Source organism: Vollenhovia emeryi, unplaced genomic scaffold (genome assembly GCF_000949405.1).
Source record: "Vollenhovia emeryi isolate VEMERY1.0 unplaced genomic scaffold, V.emery_V1.0 DF939123.1, whole genome shotgun sequence".
Taxonomy (NCBI): Eukaryota; Metazoa; Arthropoda; class Insecta; order Hymenoptera; family Formicidae; genus Vollenhovia; species Vollenhovia emeryi.
The window spans coordinates 1,800,237-1,809,531 of NW_011967243.1; positions in this window are offsets into that span (position 1 = coordinate 1,800,237).

The window sequence follows — 9,295 nt, forward strand, 5'->3', positions numbered from 1 at the left end:
TGTCTCTCCGCATCTCTCCCTGTCTCTCCCTGTCTCTCCCTGTCTCTTCGCGTCTCTCCCCGTCTCTCCGCGTCTCCTCCTTGTCTCTCCCTGTCTCTCCTTGTCTCTCCCTTCCCCCCTCTCTCTCTCTCCCCCTTTCTGTCTGTCCCTGTCTTTCTACTGCCAATTGTGATTACAGTAGACTTACCAGTTTTGGCACAGTTACCCGCAGCGCAACCTACAACAGTATCGGATTACGCTACCGACTATACTAGCACTCTGCATAGCCACGGGCAGTAATGTTTACGTTAGCATACTAATAATGACGTGGCTCCCGGACTCTCGATATTATACAAGCGCGAACGACTAGTTAGTCGGTGTGGTCCATTCTATTTTAGAACGATTCGGGAAATTCGCTTCGGTAATAATGCGCCGGTAAAATTATAGAAATATAATCTCGCTTTCTCCCGCTCTCTATGACACGTTTCAGCTAAGGATTGTATGTATTTATAAGCATACAGCGTTGTCAAACAAAACGACGTTAAAACGCACGCGGTTTTTTCCTTCTTCCCAGGCGAATGGTGCACGCGAATTTATCCGCGCGGAACGTAGCATAACAATGTGGCGTAAAAGATAGCATTTACAGCATCGAGGAGAAAGCAAAAAAGATCCAGTGTACGTTTTGTATGTAATTTCTGTGACTAGGAAGATAACAAAACGAATGCTCTAAATTTCGTCGCGTGAGCAACGGAATATTGCGGGAATCACGCGTGGACGAGGAAACGGCGAGGCGCGCCGGAAATAGCGTTGAAAATAGGCGCGAATAAAGAAATCAACAATTTCCCAACAAGCTCGCCAATTTACAAACGGTGCCGTAATACGGATGGAACGTGGAAAATTTAACGGAATAATTAACGAGAAATATCAAAATTTTAAAAGGCACCGATACATTTTACGCAATTTCGCTTCAATTATACGCAAAAACAATGTGAAAGCAGATACGAACTTTATGCGAGAGCAGATACGATATTGCGCGCGCGGTATTTTCCGCGTGTAAAATGTACACAGGAACGCGGGAGAGCGGCGTTGTGTGTCTCTAGAAATACGCGCTGTGAACACGCGCAAATAGAGATATCAAAAATTCGCCGACAGGATTATCAATTTACAATACGACAAACGTTTGGTAGCCGCGAATGCCGGGGTAAAAGAATCCTGCGAAACTTACGCCGTATAAACGAACAAATACCGAAAATTATATATATTTTGCGCGATGCGTCACTAGACCGAATAAATGTTGAACATTACATCTGGCGGCAAGCTGTAAAATATAAACTTTATACAGGGTGTCCAACGTTCGCGATTTTTTTACGAAACCCACTTCTTTTCATTTGAAAAGGGGGGAGGGAGGTTTGGGACACCCTGTGTAAAGCCAATATTTCTCGCGGTAAGTAAAAAAAAATATACGTACAGAAAAGAGGTACGAATAAAAAAAACCAGCGCGCCCTGATGCTGACGACGCCCAAAGAAAAGACCAAGAGTTTCCCAAGCCGGTCGATTTGTCAAGCACGGGGGAGGGCAGAGACTTCGATACGCAAATATAGCGTAACGGGAGGGCGCGAGAGAGTTAAGGTACGTGTAACCAGAGACGCGGGACAACGCGAGGGGTTGGGAGGCGCGCGTTTGTCGCGCGGGTATTGTAAAGCAATCAGTTTCGTATTCGTCGCGCTGACGCGCCGCGAATTCATGCCCAAGCGCTCGCGACGGGGCTTACTTTACAAAGGCGATTTGCAGTCCGCGCGAACTGGAACGGAATAGCACGTCGCCAAGATCCCGCGCGATGACAATTCCGTCGCAGTCGCGCGTATCGCGGGGCAAGGACGGGGGGGGGATGCAGCTTGCAGTTTTATCGGTTTTGCGATCCTCTTTCGCGCGCGCGCGCGCGGAAATAGCGCCGACTCTCGAAGGGCTTTAACGATGAAAACATTCGGCCACGTGGCACGTGCGCTTTCGCGCGAAGGACTTTCGCGAACACGGTCGGCCTTTTAAAGCACAAACGCACGAGGCAGTTGCGCGCGCGGGGATACGCTGTGCACGAGTGGCGGGGGTGGCGGGGGGGTATAAATCGCGAAAATCACCGGTCACGTACTTAGAGTAGATTTCCATTTTCCAACGAGTTCGCCGATCGTCCGGCGTATCACGCCGTCGAACGAGGGGCCCGACCGAGGGGGAGGGAAGGGGATCTAAGAGTTTTTCGTTCGCGAGATAATAAATCGCCGTGGAGGTGCTCGAACCGCGCGACTACTAAAACGAATTATAGTACGGGCGAGCCGGTCGGATGGTCACGTAGAGGAAAAATTAGTGTTTCACGGGCTACAAACTCGCGCCGAACAAATCGCCCGCCCAAGTTTCGTACATTATTTCAAATTATTCGACTCCCGCCATTAGTCTCCGCCCGCTGGAGCCCGCGAGCGCGCCGCGCCCCGGCTCGTTTACCCCTAACTTTTCCGGATTACTTCCTCGCCCCGAGATGCTCCTAATTGGTATAGCGATTAATGGCGAATATATCGGCGGAGTCTGGCGGACCTTTTTCACCCGGGCAGCACGTCCGTGTCTAACGCTAGACCCGCGGGGCAAAAGAAAGACTCGATGTTTAACGCGGCGTAAATAAAATTAAATTCAACATCCCGGCGTGTCCCGGTTTGCGCGCACGTCTTAAATTGTATTCAGAAACGCCAGGGCAGAATCCGCGCGCTTTGTATGTACAAAGTATTATCTGTCCGGCACAATTCGCGATCGCGATGCGCCGATTTCATTAAGTAGCGTAATTCACTGTCAATTAGCGCGACAGCGATAAATCTGTTCGCGTTCCCTGTGTCTCTCTCGCTCTCGTGTCATTTACTAATTTTCATCGTGTCATCCAAGAATTAACGTCTCGCGCGCGACGTGTATCTGAGTTTGTCTCGTGGATACAAACGCCACAGTGCCTATTATTGTCGCGGCGCCGGCGAAGAGGGGGAGGGAAGACGAAATCGGAAGCTGCGTGTCAGGTCGGAGCCGCGTATCCGGCCGGCACTCTTGCAGCTTAGCCGCGTGGAAATTTGCGGCGGCGATGAATCGATTCATGGAGCCAAGTCAGCTATCGAACGTAGGTCTTTCCACGCCCGTCAATCGACGGATATACGCCGGCAATAGTGTCGACGATGTCGGGCGGCGTAGATTCACGGTGGATACGCATAACGTGCAGCGATGACGCCTAATTGCATAAATAATTCAACGGACACGAGCGCGGTGGATATAGGGTAGGTGTGCAGTTATTGTCCGCGTATAACGAAGCGTTAGTCTGTTATCCGCCGGTTACACCGCCCGGCGGGGACCACACACATCCCGTGATCCTCCCGAAATTCCAAAACACCGGCCGCGTTCTTCCCGATCCGTAGTAATTTCCCAGAGAGCTCGATAATACAACCGAGATCCGCTCGTCGACGCGACAGCTTTTCGACAGCTTTTCGCGAATCCACCGCGTGCGGGATACCCGCAGATTTCATCTAAAATTATGATTTCCGCTACGTACGCGATGTTTGCGCAACAACGCTGCGTGGATTTATAAGAAATATAACGTACGCCTCTATAATAGTGCGAGAAAGAGCACAAATATTATCACAACCTGAGCGCAGTGTGTTCAGAATAAAATCTGTTAAAAAGTTGTGTCCCGAAAAGAGTAGCGAGATGTTGTCTACGCGTATATTTTCGATAGATTTTGTGACTTCTAAATTTAGTTTAAACGATGCTGTTCTCCGACATAGTCCGATTAGTGGAACACTGTCGGTACACAAAAGCCACATAATTTGTATATTACACAAATGCTTTCACGAATTGACAGTTCTAGATGCAGAAAGTGCAAAGGGTGCAGAATTACTTCGGCATCCCCTTAAGAGACGATATGCTATCGAGTCTCAGTTTCGCTTCGTCTCGAGATGGAACTAACGCACGAAGCGAAGCTATTTTCGAGTTTGGAACGGGCAGGAGATGCTTTCAAGTACTCTTGTCCACAGCAGCTGCTTATGACACCCTTTAGATACCCTGTGATGAAATCTCAACAGCGGAACGTCGTCGCAGACGTTCGATGTTAGCTTGAAGTTCGTCATGCGAAGATTATCCTATTGCAAGTCATCAACCTATAGACAGGGGTATTCAATTTTTAGCACTAATATAATGTAAAGCCATTTGTTAATATCTAACAATAATCTTTTACCCTCGTAGAATGTAGTTTCGAAATCGTAAAACAAAATATGTCTATCTATTGTTACTTATATTTTTCTATATAATTAGTGAATAAAATCATCTTTTTCTCTATTCTTTTTTTATATGATAGGCTACATTTTAAGCGATGTACGAGCGATACCCGGAAAGTAAGGTTACAACATTTTTTTATTTAAAAAGGCATATATTTTAATGAAACTCGCAGATGTTGTTGATGTAGTTGTATACTATTTTTCAACATAATCGCCTACAACTTCAATACATTTTGTCAGCCATGGGATGAGTTTTTTTATGCCAGTATCATAAAACTCTCGCGCCAACTTTATATCACTAACGATTTCATGAGCAGTACGTGAAATTTTAGGACACCTTTCATGGAGATCGTCAATTGTCGAACAGCGATCAGAATGAAGATGTTCTTCAATTTTGTGCACAATTTTATCAGACACAACAGACGGCCGTCCACTTCTCTCTTCATCGTGAACGTCCGTCCTTCCGTCGTTCAAATTCCTTGAAATTGTGCACAAAATTGAAGAACACCTTTCCGATCGCCGTTCGACAATTGACGATCTCCATGAAATGTGTCCTGTATTGAAGTTGGAGGCGATTATGTTGAAAAATAGTGTACAGCTACATTAACAACACCTGTAAATTTCGTTGAAACATATGCATTTTTGAATTAAAAAAAATGTTGTAACCTTACTTTCCGGATATCCCTGTATTTTCAGAATAAGCTATTTTCAAACTTTTTATTCTTGCAACTTCAATTGTTTGTTTTAATGAAATTGTAATTTTTTAAAAACAACCGATCAAGCAATAATCCGTGTATTTTTTAAGAGATCAAAACGAATTTATAAAAATTAATTTAGCGCGTACTTTCTCCAAGAAAAACTGTACATAATTTTGCAGGAAAGCATTTCAAAGGTAACAATATTATATAATAACAATTATAAAAGGGTAGTAATAATGGTACTAATAGCAATAATTTAATGAAGGATTCACGAGCAGTGCATATCTGGTGTCCGAGTGAAATAAGCAATATTTTGACATTATCTAATTACTCATTGTGTAACTTCATTTATGTGTTATCGCGATATTGTTTTCCCGGGAGAAATTAAGAAAAAATATACATATTAACCCTGCGTGTGAGCAATGCGCAATATACACGGTTTTTAACGAATTTGAACTAACGCTTAATTTATTTCAAGGCATCTTATGTCATTTGATACGCAGGGCTATTTCTCTACGAAAGTTCTTGACAAAGGGGATTTTTCTTCCTAACGAGACCCCCGTGCTCTCGCGTAGATACAAAATATAATATCACTTCTCACGTGTCACAAACGGTAACATCGCCCGCAGACACTCGCGGGGCATCTCTCGCCTTTGATTCAGGATATTATAAGTTATTCCGCTTAGTCCGCCTGTCACATTGTCCATCATCACATCGCGGCGCGTCACGTTGCTCACATTCCCATTATGTACTGCACGTGTTTCCACAGATACACGACAGGTTACTTCAGTCCATTTAGTCCAGCGTACCTCGCAACTTCAATTGTTTGATACGCACCGGCTCAAAATGATTAATCGTGTCATTCGCGTTGCAGCGCGGACAATTAAGCTAACAGCGCGCCGCTGCCGGCTAATACACTTGGTACGAAGCTATACGCCAATTTCGAGTAAAACAAAAATAATGCCGCGCGCACAAGCGCGCGATAATTGCTTGTAAATATCTGCGCTGCGCCCTGGAGAAATATTAGGCCGCGTTTAATTACTCTTTTCCGGGGATAATTATCCCTAGCGATTGTGCCCGGTATTGATTTACCTCATGTATCATTTATTGCTTTAGGTATAAATGTTAAATAATGGCAATATCAGAATTTCGTTTCCGTTTATCAATACGCGAAATAATAATCAAATCCCAATGAGGGTGCACAGTGATCTCTCGCGCGTAGAAAGGTCGCTAACATTTTAATAATTCACCAAAAGGCGTAGCCTATCGGAAAAGTATATCTTTTTGTGAGCAACTATTAAAATTATTAAATTTAGAATAAAATGTTTAGACACTAACACCCTGTCGCGACTCTTAGCCCTTTATTCCTTCAAATTTGTGTTTATCACGGTTGAGCCATACGAATTTTATTATTAATTTGTCAATTATTAAAATTGATTCATTTATCGAAGCAAACAAAGATCCAAGTAACATGGCACGTAAGAGATCAATGGTCCAAGCGTATCGAGTTAAGGTATTCTACGATGTGGATCGTCTGTTGAAGATTATACAGCACGAGGCAATTATATATTTTCCGGGAAAAGTATAAAGTAAAGCTAAGGCGTTAACACCGCGGAGCAACGGGTCTCTATTAACACAGTTTTGTATAAACATTATTAAAAATTACGAGGTCGAGAAATTTTAAATAGAGACGGGAAGCAGCGGCAAGAGAGCGGCGTGTACAAAGAGGAGTAGATACCACCTTTTAAGAAGCTTTTGCGCAGGACGGCGAACCGCGCAAAGTAGAAAGAACGAACGAAGGCAAAGGGGGAAAAAAAGTACCAAAATAGTGGCATTCTGGCGGAAAAAATAACGAGCCCCGGCAAAGGAAGGAGAAGCGCGGAGAAAGAAATGCTCTTCCACCGCAAATACGCGTCCGACTCTCGGTCCCGCGACTACACAGGCGGCATTCAGAGTGCAAACGCGAAAGCGCGGCTAATCGCAAGTGGATGCCGACATTCGCCGGGCACTGGGCACGTTTTCCGCCTCGCTCTCCGTTCGAGATAATCGTCGAACGTATCCGTTTCTCAGCGCGGCAAACTTTCCGCAGGCGTCGAGCGCAGCTTCCGCGGGCGCGCGCGCGCGCGCGCACTTAACATTAATCTCCCGAAAATAATTGGTACTTGAATCAAGCCGAGGACCAATAAAGGTCCCGGGGATCCTGGAGTGTCACTTAAGCAAATGGGATTACTCGGAAAACGCCGTCTACGTCGGATTAATTTTCGGCGTATGATCTAATTTAAGCTGGAGAGCACACCCGGCTTCTTGAAGACTCTCTGGATAAACATACGCGCGTGTGCGTGTACGTGCGCGTAAAACCGCGAGGAAGGGTCTTGCGGGAGAGGATAAAAATTACATGTTATCGCACAGTTCGATAAAAAAGGAATTAATTCAGGTGGATGGCAATTAAAGGATTTCATACGGGCGAGCGGTAATCCACTAAAATATCAATTTGTGAAATTTATTTCAAGTGTGGCAATTGGGTGCGTTAATGGTATCTCCGCGTTCACAAAAACGCTTTATAATGTACGATAGCAGTCGACCATGTAAATAAAAAAAAAGGTAATAAGAATCGCAAATAAATTTCACTGAATACGAGCGCGTCGGGCGCGCCATAAATACATGAAAAATTGTATCTTGAATGGATCGTGGAATTAACGGTTTATTTCAATCTCATTTCACTCGGCGTAAATCGCCGCGAGCTCGCGAAGTAAGCGGGAGACACAGAAACGGCGGTGGATAAAGCGCGAGTGGATGGAATGCCCGGCGCGGTTTTGCGAATTCAGGATCGCAGAAGCGGAACTGTCGGGGAAATCTTGGAGATGCGCGGATGTGTCCGCGCTACGCCCGAGTGAATTCGTCGATTCCGCCGCGCGGTTATTCTCCCCGGTTTAGCTTCCACAGCGCGGTGCCCCATCTCCTTGCAAAGTGCGGTCCTTCGCGAACGAGAGTGCCCTTTACCGCGCGAACGGAGGAGAAAGAGTGCTTCAATTTTCCCTTCGAAATTCGAAAGAATGAAACCTGGACGACGCCTTTGTCGCGGCGACTCGGTTATTTCAGAAGCCATCGACCCGCGCGCGCGGCGCGGCGAGTCGCATTGGCTCCTTGCCGATTAGCATAATGTTCCACGTTACGAAATACGTCGCGCCAAAGCCCCGCGTAATCGCTTCCGGTCGCTGCTACACGCGAGCAAGAGGGCTCTGCGTTTGGAAAGAGCTTACGCGCGGAAACCACCGCGCCGTGAAACAAGAGCGAGGAGATCTAACGGAATATTATAAACACTATATCTCAAAATTTCGCGAGATTGAAACTTACTGACGTCAAAGGGGCTATCAACTTTTATCGCTGCCTCGCGCGCGCGCGCGCGAGGGGGGCACTCATATCCAGCTATTCCGCACGGTACATTACACTCGTTTACTCACGCCATCGGCGTTTCCTCCCCCTCGCCGGTCGCCGCGCTTTCGAAAGTGGATCGAACTTCTTCGCGCAATATTTGAATGCGCGACAAAAATGCGCCGCGCTCCGCGGCAATAAAGGAGACAGAGGTACATACGGCGAAAAAGAGGACGACGCGAGGCGCGAGGCGGCGGGAGAGGAGCGAAAAAAGAAAGAGGAGGGCAGGAGAGAGAGACGAGAGAACGGTTTTATCGCCCGCTAATGCCTTTCCATCCACTTCCTCTCTTCTGCAGGAGGAACACGAAAAATCTAACGTTTCCATCTTCCGCTTCTCCCGCTTCCCCTCGCTCCGACCCGCTCCGACCTGCTCCTCTCGCGCGCTAACTCTTCAATCTTTCCGCTCGCGCTGCGTCCCTTTTTCCTTCTCCGCGCTCCTCGCGCAATATTCCCGCGTAGCGGACCGTCGTCGTTCCTCGTGACAAGTTCCTGCAACTGGGACCTGCGAGCGACGGGCACCGACAGGTATTTGGAAGGGATAAATCCTATTTCTTCTCGAACACTGACCCCCAGCCTCTATTTTCCATTTGTCTTTTCCCACTTCCCTCGCCCTTTGTTCTCTCTTTTCTCTTTTGCCTCTCGCGCTCGCGTATCGTCACGTCGCGACGAAAACGTTCGACGCACGAAAAAGGGGAGGCTCTCGCGGCGCGCGTAAGATCGGGCTCAGTCTCTCCGCGTGGTTTCCCATGGAATTTCCAGAGCCGGTGCCGCGTGAAATATGAAGAGCGGGACTATTGACGATTCATTCTTCGACATCGTGCTTGGAAGTGTCAGGTTCCGTCGCACGGCGAGTGGCACCGCGGGCGAGCGTAACGTTTGCGATAAACGCGATAT